The sequence below is a fragment of the Cupressus sempervirens genome, chromosome 9 (genome assembly GCF_028749045.1).
Source record: "Cupressus sempervirens isolate cs-2001-9-10 chromosome 9, ASM2874904v1, whole genome shotgun sequence".
NCBI classification, from domain to species: Eukaryota; Viridiplantae; Streptophyta; class Pinopsida; order Cupressales; family Cupressaceae; genus Cupressus; species Cupressus sempervirens.
In genome coordinates this window covers 54,220,487-54,231,084 of record NC_143126.1, presented here as the reverse complement: position 1 = coordinate 54,231,084, position 10,598 = coordinate 54,220,487, and the positions used below count along the sequence as shown (strand labels likewise).

The 10,598-nt window shown below is 34.6% G+C and overlaps 1 pseudogene; it reads right to left on the bottom strand.

Annotated features, from left to right (window-relative positions):
* Nucleotides 1–6,080: 6,080 nt before the first annotated feature.
* On the bottom strand, nt 6,081–7,396 carry LOC149537600 (phospholipase A1-Igamma2, chloroplastic-like; annotated as a pseudogene).
* Between the last annotated feature and the right edge of the window lie 3,202 nt (nt 7,397–10,598).

Sequence of the window (10,598 nt, the reverse complement as noted above, 5' to 3'; positions counted from 1 at the left end):
GACTAGTGCAAGGAACAAATAAATAAATGTTGGATTAAGCTCCCTTAAAATTATTTGTTTCCTTAAAAAATATTTGGCAACATGAACCAAGTCATATTTAATGACTTCTCAAACTACTTGGAAAAAGGTTTGGGAAAGGCCTTTAATCCCTAGCGCCTTGACTGTTCCCATGGAGAAAAAACTTTTTAAGCCTTCTCAACACTAAATTTCATGACTAATTTCTGATTAGTACCTTCATCCATAGTAAGGTTAATGATTCTTAATAGACTGTATCTTGTATTTAGGTTCAGAGGTTGGACATGATGATTATAAATATCTTAAGAGTAGATGGTTTCCCAATTCCCCAGATCAGGATTAACTATTAAATCCATATTATGATAATTCAATAGCTTGGTTAAAGTGTTTCTATTATTATGCATAGAGGTAGACCTATGGAAGAATTTTGTGTTCCTATCTCCTTTAGTTAGCCATTGAATCCAAGATCTTTGTTTGTTAAAAATATCTTCCCTTTCTATGATTGGCTTCCATTTATTCCTCCAATTTGTTTCCTAATCACTAGTTTCCTCTAAAATATATCCACTATCCATAGTGTTCTCGATATCCTCAAGATTATTTTCAAAATATCTATTTTGTTCAAAGATTTCTCCAAAGGAATATTTTCTCCAATTTCCCTCTAACTTTCTCACTATCCTAAACATAGAGATTCCTTCCATCCATATCTTCCACTAGTGGTTGATACAATCCCTAAATTGAGGATGAGAATGTCACATATTCTAATACATGAATTTTTTCATCTTGAGGAATTATGCAAGGACCAACAGAAAATGAGGATGAAATGGCCCAAATAATTTCTAGGGAACAATTGAAGAGAGGTGAAGGGGAGAATATCCCCCCAACCTAAGATGTGAACTCTATCTAATCTTACTTGGATGAGATTAGTGACATTCCAAATCTCCTGCTTAATGAGAACAATCACCACATTCTTATTTTCTCTTTAAGTAAAATATTTTATACTCTTGGGGTCTATAACCAATGAGCACATACAACCATCACCATCATCCTTTTCCTCCCCAATAAGGAGAACCACCACAATTAAATCCTTCCTCATGGAATCAATCAATATAGGTGTTGACATCAATGAGTTAACTCACACTATAGATTTCATCCCATAGCCCAATTCACCAATCCTAGGAATTTCACCCTTTTCTAGATTCCCCTTACTATCTTCATTTCATAGTTTCTTGGTGAAGAAACAAGATTCAAAATTCCTTAAGTAAATGGGTAGTCCACTAATAACGTCTTGTTCTAATGTAGGGAGTTCAGAGAGTCATAACTTTTGACTCGAATTTGGGTTTTCTTAGATTTTTTTGGATTTTTTTCAAAATCTATAGTTGAGGTGGATTCCAACTCAACTAGCTTTGTTAGGGCCATTTTGAATGTTTTTTGAGAGCTAAAAAATCCATCTTGACCTCCAAATTTTAGTTTTCAAATATCTTAAGTGTTTTTTAATTTTTCTACTTTGTAATAACTTTGAAATTTCCTTCTAAATTTTGGAGATTAGTTGGCAATTAGCCTTTTTGTTTTAAAGGGTAGATTTAGGAAACTTCAAAATTGCTTGTGGAGGTTTTTAGAGGTTACCAAAAATGGCATGTTTTTCCTATTGTCAAAATCTACCAAATTTGGAAATTTCCTATTATTTTGTGGTAGTTGTTATTTAATGGAGCTAGAGATTCATGTAGAAGGAGTTTTTAGGAATGAAGAATTGAGAGTTTGAATCTGTATTACATTTTGTTATGAATTCATTAATTTCTCTATGAGTTGAGATTGGCATGCTACATCATTTCCTGAGCGAAACATTGGTTCTCCTTGTGGGGGAGCTTTTTGAACTCTCCCCAAAAAAGCAATCATGGTCAATGATCCCCGCCAGTGAGACTTTCTCTTTATTTTTCCCTTGAAAATTCTATTTCTCCTATTGTAACATTTTGTAATCTAAGATGAAATATCCGTAGTTGGATCATTACTTATAATAATAGAGAGTTACATTCTCAAAGGAAATAGGTTTAAACCATGTTCCCCATTTGGATTTCAAGACCACCACATTGAGGAGATTCTTGTTTGATAGAAACATTAACACATAATTTGACAAAAACTCATTTGTATTTTATTAAAGTAATGTTTTATGTTTTGATGAAATGACCAAAAGAGTCTCCAATCTATCTAAAGGTAGATTCTTATCCTAGAATTAGATAGGGGGAGACTGTGAAGTTTCACCCATAGTGGAGACATATAGTTCAAGTTCATAGCCATGTTTTCTTTTAGCCAAATTCAATGCATGCTTATGTGGAGTGATGAGAGCCAATTATAACCTATTTAATGCCCTATTTTAATCCATTTTATGCACTTACCTATTTACTTCTTTATTCCATTTCCATTATATTCTATCCCATTTTATTATTTTACATTGCATATGGATTAATATTTATCAGCAATATTTAATATTTTTTTGGGATTAAATTTTGGAAAATTAATCATTGATTGCTTTTTACTAATGTTTATTATTACAACATGTTGATATTTGGAACAAAACTTCCTGTCACATTTTGAATACCAAATCTTCAATTAGCTATCATGACTCTTTTCAAACTAGGATTGTATCTATGTGCCACATGGAGGAGAAGTTGGCATGGACATCATCAATCTATTCCTTTGATATGCATTGCATAATTATAGCCTAAATCTCTTCATTGGGAGATGGATATTATGACATGGTTGTTGACTGTACACTATTGATTACCCTCCTTTGGCTCTTTTTGCAGATATTTTACCCATGTTGGTTTCTCTTCATCATACCTACTATGGAAAATGGAAACTCATGCAAGTTACATTCTCTAACTGCATAAAGACCTTTAGTTTTCATTTTCTGATATTTATGTGACTCAATATTAGACTATTTTTCTACTACTAGAGATGTATCACATGGACTAGAATGTGTTATACCATGAATCAACAATGAATGAGGGAAATATTGTTTTGTTAGAATGAAAGAACTAATTGCCTATTCATGGCATGAGATAGATTTTTTCTCTATGCCACATATTCTACCTATACCTGCAACAAATCATGTGGAAGCATGAATAATAGTAATGCTAAAAAACCTATGGTGGTAAATCCCTTGTGTACACTGTTATGACACCATTTTTTTAAGATGATACATAATTTTATCAACCAAAACCAAGTTGTTCTATTTTTAGGAAACATTAAATAGTATTTATTATGATCTTAAAGCTATATATTAGTTCAAGTAGAGAATATGTAATGAAAAAAACATTCTGATCAATAATATAGACCTTGCATGATCAAAATTTCTTAAGGAAGAACTATTTGAATCACATCACCCATAAAACTAAGGAGGAAGGGCCCACTCTAAAGAATGCTAGTGATTTTAGTAGCTTACATTTGGTTTGTTGAGTTCTTTTATAGAATAAGGTTTCATTCATTTCAATAGTTGGTTTTCATAAATAGTTTTGTAGACAGATTAATATCATAGCTAGATAAGATAGATTATGAAGTTCTCATTATTATACAAATTATTAATAATAACCAACATATTTTGAATTTTCTATCATATTAAGAGATAAAGAAATATAGCAATATTAGATTGAGATTAGTAAACTACTATATTAGATTAGTTCTATGCCTGGTGTTGGTATTATTTCTTCTAGATTGGTTGAATTTGTGATTTTTTACATTTATTACCCTTGTAGTTGTTAATGATTATTTATGTTTTTGATGTTCTTGTTGCCAGGAAGTGACCATTCCTATTATTGGGATTTCTTTAGTTTTTCATAGATTCAATTCTGCATATTGTAGTTGCATTCATAATCCCTCATTTCACAACTATCATCCCTTGATTGCATACTACTCGAACACTTTTCAAAAGCTTATGCTCTCATATTGACATGTATAGATGAGCCAAAATTTATCATAAAATTGTTAATTGTCTTGTTATTATTTGAACCAGTGTTGGCCTATCACGGAGTCTAAGATCCTATCAAAATGGTACTCCTATCCTCTTTGGTTGCAAAACTAAAAATGAAAAGGTCACCTAGCTTCACAAAGACACTAATTGAGCCCTTGAGTTTCCACTTCAAGGTGCATTAATCTGTAACCATCGCAATGGATGGTCAAAAGGATAGAAAGTGCCACACACCCCCCCCCCAACAAAACTTTAGAAAAGCCAATAATATATTCTCAATCATAGAGATTGGTAAGCAAATCATTGGTCATCTTTTTCACATGTGATAGTGTATCATCTCCTTAGAAGTCATGACATCTTTGTGGCTAAGAAAGTCATTTCCCCTACTTGATTTAGGGATCACCACCTTCTTCGGGTTAGTATTCTCATGTGTCACCTTGAGGGCAGAATCGCCTAGGAAGGCCAAATCATTAGGTGGGTAGGGGTCCCAAAAGGTAACATATGAATCTCAGAGGCTAGAGGAGATAGAGAAGAAAGAACAAGGAGCTAATCAAGTCATGCTTTCACTAGATCTAAAAGGGGGTCTTCTACCAAACACACATCATGGGTGAGAGTTGCTGAGCATTTAAAAGTGCTTATGTCTATTCTTAAGCATAGGTGTCATAGTTATGGCAATTGCCCCAACACGTTCCCCCATGCCAAGCTTCTTTACTTTTTTTTTTACTTTATCTATAGCCTCAACAATTTTTTTCCTCTTAATATAAAGCTATGTCAATTAGAAATATCTACATAGAAAATTAAAATTAAAATGTATATCTGGGGTATAGTAATAATGATAGTTTTCCATAGAATTTTTTCAATTACTATTCTTAAAAGAGTCTAAAAAAATGAAAATAATGTATTAATAGTCAATTGTACATGAACTAATAATCAATCAACTTTTATCTTTTTTGTTTGTTTGGTGATTGACTATTTTGTGCATCACTATTAGGACATTTCATAAAGACTCATGGGACATTTAACCACAAGTATTGATTGTTTTGGATTGAATGACTATTGATGCACGAATGACATCTTTTGACCACTTTGCACTCCATGGTGCTGAGAGAGATCAATGAATACCCAAAAGCCAAAAACTTACACCTTTAAGGTCTTCACTTACCTCTCCAGAAAATTGGCAAAATATAACTTACAGTCTAAAAGTACTTAGTATAATAAATTACACTAGATAAGTACGAATATTTTCAATGTCTTTAATATTTTTTCCTCACTTATTTTATATCTTTTATATTTTTTAAAAAGTTTTAGGTTGTTGGATAGCCACTAACAGATTTATTCTATCTAAAGCCACATAGATTATTCAAATCCAGTGGAAAAGGAAAAAATAGTAGATAGATAAAGTACTTGACTGAAGTGTAGCAGGTGCAAATCCTTGACAAATACCGCCGTCCACAAAAGCAATTTGTGTTATTAGGTCAAGTCTTTCTGAGCAGAACGACATTTGCTTTACTTCATGCCTACATACACAGATTTTTTATGTGAGAAATAAATATAATAAATATCCCGAAACATGGGATTTCCAAAAGCTTAAGCGCAGTCCGCAGTTGTCATTTTTGGAGGTCACACACACAAAATAAAAATAAAAATTTAGTAACTATTCTATGCCTATAAATAATTATAGTTAATCAACTTAGACAAATGGAAGGTAGAAATCAATGAATAGATTTCATTGGCTCTAGACAGGCTAACTCCAAAAGACAATATAGAAGGCTGATTGAGGAATCACTGCCAGATTTATGTAAGGACGCAACATCATAGAGTCATTTAGCCGAATTTGAAACTATACATTATCTTCCTTTCAAGCTTTAAAATATATAAGGCCTAAGCCCCAATTTCAGAAAACTAGTGCCTGATTTATGCTTGTGTAACTTAGAAATATAAACAAACCTCGACACTGCTGTGAATAATGCTTCTATACCATGAGAAAAGCAAGCATCATCAAAACTAATATTAACTTCATAAAATTATGAGTTATTAACAATTAAAGCATGGTGGGATTCTCTTTGCCACAAAGAAAATTAACGATGAAATTAAAGAGAATAGATTAGAGGGGAATCTGTGGAAGAGGAACAGGTGTTGATGTTATAGGAGAGTAGACAACCTTATCATCTACGCGTCTCACCACTTCTTTATTTCTCTTCACCCACCAGTTATGAGGGATTTGGAGGCTTTGAATCAATAACTCGGAGTATTTGTTGACAAGAGTTGGATCTCTTCCGGAGGACTTAAAGGGCAACTTGTGATTTCCATGAAAGCGATCAAGTGCATGCAAATAAACGTACAAGCTGTGAAAGCTTGCAGGATTATGCCTTCCCTTCAGAAAAGATAAGCTTATGTTGTCTAAAGTAATCTCAACTCCCACATGAGCATATGCCCATGGAAGTCAGTACAGAATCCTTGTCAGCCATCCCAAATTCTCGTTGAATAATACCCCAGGAATCTTTGGAACCATGTCTTTGTTGTTTACCACACGCAGCACTTTGAGGCCATTCTCTTCCATATATTGGGCAAATGATAGATTCCTTATGCGAGGAGAAGTAAAAGAAGACACTATGACGGGAATTGAAGCCATACCATACTTATCCACCATGGTTTCTTTGATATCATATACACTCGGTGTTGCAAGTGCGGCTCCCAAGCTATGTCCAGTAAATGTTATGCTCAATTCTTCTCCTTTCTGTGTGTATTTCTTCACCAATCTGGTTATCTCCCCCATTACCATTCCTCTTGCACTAACCGTGCATCTAACTGAGTATTTTTTGGTGGAAGTATAACAACTTAGAAATCCCTTCTCTATCCTCACATTTGGATTTGAAATGATCTGGATGTTGGAGCAAGTTTTAACCTTTGATGTCATAACAGGAACCAATATGTCTCTAAGATTTTACATCCATTAAAAGGCAGTTTGGGTGCCTCTTCATGAAACAATTATGTCACGTCTTCCCAGTCTCTTGATCTCATCTGGGTGAGTGCAAACTGCAATATAACCAATCCAGGCAACCCCTTCACTTGATTCCTGGCCAAAAATGGAGTCCAAAAGACTCGTATTGGCATATATGTATTTGGCAACTTCGTATCCACGCCTACAATTCAGCAATTAAAGTCTCTGGGCGAGGGATCTTTTGCTACGCTTAAAATTCCCATAGTAAGTTGAAGAAGGGGTGTTGTCAAATGAATCATAGTATTGCTGTGCAAATCTGAGTATGTCTGCTTTGAGAATTGGGATAATGGATCCAGCATGCCATTCCAATTCTTTGCACCCTGGATTTCGTCCCACATATCACAAACCATGAATTGGGTTGCTGCTGTTTTTTCATTGGCTTCCTTCAAATTACACATGACTAATCGAGATAGTGCCATACCATCGATGCTTAGTAATACTGGCAGCTCCGTAGAAGAGTATAAACAATATCTTTTTCTGTCTGGTTGATACTTTCTGACGTCCTGTTTCACAAATTTCCTTCCTTTGAAAAGATAGAAGTGCACTGGATATGATGTAACCCTTAATTCTTCAAAGAATAAATCAGAAAACCACAACACAGAAGTTTCAGAACACCATAATCTTTCATTAAACTTTCACAACTCTACCCTGCCTATACATGAAATAAAACACCTACTTATTCAATTCTCAAAATTATCATATTTTGTCAGTTTTTCGGGAAAAATGATTTGTTTTCATTTTTTGTAATTTTTAAAACCCAACCTACGAATCCCCTTTTTTCCCAAGAAAAGCCCCCAACTAAGGCAAGATGAATTGTCAACTAATTGACAAAATCAAAAAACTAATTTCAGATTAATTACAAAAACAACTTTCTAAAAAAATAGGAAAAAACATGAAAAGCCAATTTTGGAGGTCGAGACAATATTTTAAGCTCTCAAAAAAATGTCAAAATGACCACCTATCAAGCTGAGCTTGATTGGCAATCGAAGTAACTCATTCTCACGCAATTGCTTGTAAAATTTCAGCCAAAACCGATATTTGAGACAAAAGTTATGACCCCCAGAAGTAAACTTTGACCAAAACCCACATCTAAATCAACAACCTTGACCCTCAAATACCCTTGCATCATTCTTCCTTGCTTGAAAAGAATGTAGCTCCTACAAGTTCCGGTCCTCAAACTACTTCCATTTAGGCTCATCTAGCTTTTGCGAATCCCATTCCATAATCTAGGTGCTATCTGTCGGTGTCAACCCTTCCCATTGCATGAGATATCTATTGTAGTCACCCTGACAAGTTTGAATAGTCTTCTTGTCTAGAATTTGTGCAACCTTTTCCCTTTTCTTGATGGGGATGGTGTATGTCCAATCTACCACATCCTCCTTTTCAATAGAGGCATAATTGCTATGGAAAGTATATAAATCAGAAATATTAAATACTAGAGATATATCAAGACCATTGGGGAGCTCTACCTCATAGGTATTATCATTAATCTTCTTCAGAGTGTTGCAGGGCCCAATCTTCTTATATATCAATTTATGATAAGTCCCAATAGGAAACCTCTCCTTTATGAGATAAACCATCACTAGATCACCTATAATAAAAACCTAATACCTTCAAGTAGCATCTGTAGAAGCTTTGTACCGCTCATTGTTGTCCTACAACTTCTATCTCACATCTTCCTACAACTAGTAGTGCTGCTCTACAAAGGCTTCTCAATCATCACTTACTCTATCACCCAAGGGAAGCTGCACCAATTGAGAACACCTTGAAGATTACAACCTAAAATGTTGACTTACCAGTTGACCTATTCATTGAGCTGTTATAAGAAAATTCAGCCTGGGGCAATGCCAAATCCCACTGTTTGGGCTTCTCTCCAACAATACGTTGCAATAGATTACCCAAACTACGATTGACAACTTCTATTTGTCCATCAGTTTGTGGATAGTAAGCACTACTGAACTGTAACTTTGTTCCCATCTTCTTCCATAAGGTCCTCTAGAAATGACTCAAGAACATAGTATCTCAATCAGAGGTGATTATTTTTGGTACTCCATGCAATCTCACTATTTCCAAAAAGAAAAAAACTTAGCCACCATAGTAGCATCACTAGTTTTCTTACAAGCAATGAAATGATCCATTTTTTAGAATCTGTCTACAACTACAAAGATAGAGTCATTACCTCATTGTGTACATGGCAATCTCAATACAAAATCCATACTCAAGTTTGTCCATAGTCCTACTAGTACTAGTAATGGCATATACAATCTAGTGTTCTAAGAGTGCCCTTTCGCTACTTGACAAATTTGACACCTTTCCACAAACCTGGTGATATCTCACTTCCTTTTTGGCAAATAGTACTATTTTCCACCAAAGCTATTGTCTTATCCTTCCCAAAATGCTTAGCCATACCACTACTATGAAATTCTCTAATAATATTTTGCTGTGTTGAGCCCACAGGAACACACAACTACTTCCCCTTGAATAAGTAACCATCTTGCATTAGATACTCACCTTGAATAGTGTCAACATACCATGGTACTAGATTCTTTAACTAATCAACAACTTCTTAAAAATCACTATCAAATTCATATAAGCCCTTGATGGCATCGAAGCGAACCACCTCTATTTCCATGAAGGTTAGAAGAAGAAATCGCTTTCTCAAGGCATCTGTAACTTGATTCTATTTTCCTGATTTATGCTTTAGAACAAAAGTAAACCCCTATAGGAAAGAGAACCACTTTGCATCTCTAGTGTTCAATTTCTTTTGTGCATTCAAGTACTTTAGAGCAATATGGTCGATAAACAATACAAATTCTTTGGCTACTAAATAATGCTTCCAGTGCCTCAAAGCTTGCATAATTACATGGAATTCTATATCATATGTAGAATATTTCTTTTGCATATCATTTAATTTTTCACTAAAAAAGGAAATGGGCTTACCTTCTTGGTTGAATACAACACCAATGCCCACATGGGAGGCATCATAGTCCACTTCAAACACTTTATCAAAATCTTGTAGGGATAATATTGGAGCTTCAGTGACTTTCTTCTTTAGGTATTGGAAACTCTCTTCAGCCTCTTTGGTCCATGAAAACTATCTACCCTTAGTGTTGTCTATCATAGGTGCTACAATGCTGCTGAAATTATGAATGAACTTTCTATAGAAAGTAGCCAAGCCATGAAAGCTTATCACCTCAGTGATACTACATGGACTATGCCATTCAAGAATGTCCCAAACTTTCTCTGGAACCATCTTGACACCATCTCCAAAAATGACAAACCCAAGAAAAACCAAACTTGCTTGCATGAACCTACACTTCTTCAAATTAGCATAGAGCTTTTCTCTTCTCAGTATCCCCAATATGATCCTTAGGTCTTGTAGATGTTCATCCCTTCCCTTACTAAAAATCAGTATATCATCAAAATAAACTCCTACAAACTTACCAATGTAGGGACACAACACAGTGTTCATGAGTCTCATAAAAGTACTAGGTGCATTGGATAAACCTAATGACATAACCTTCCATTCATACAAACCATCCCTAGTTTTGAAAGCCATTTTCCACTCATCCCCCTCTCAGATACAGATATGATGCTACCCACTTCATAGATTAATCTTAG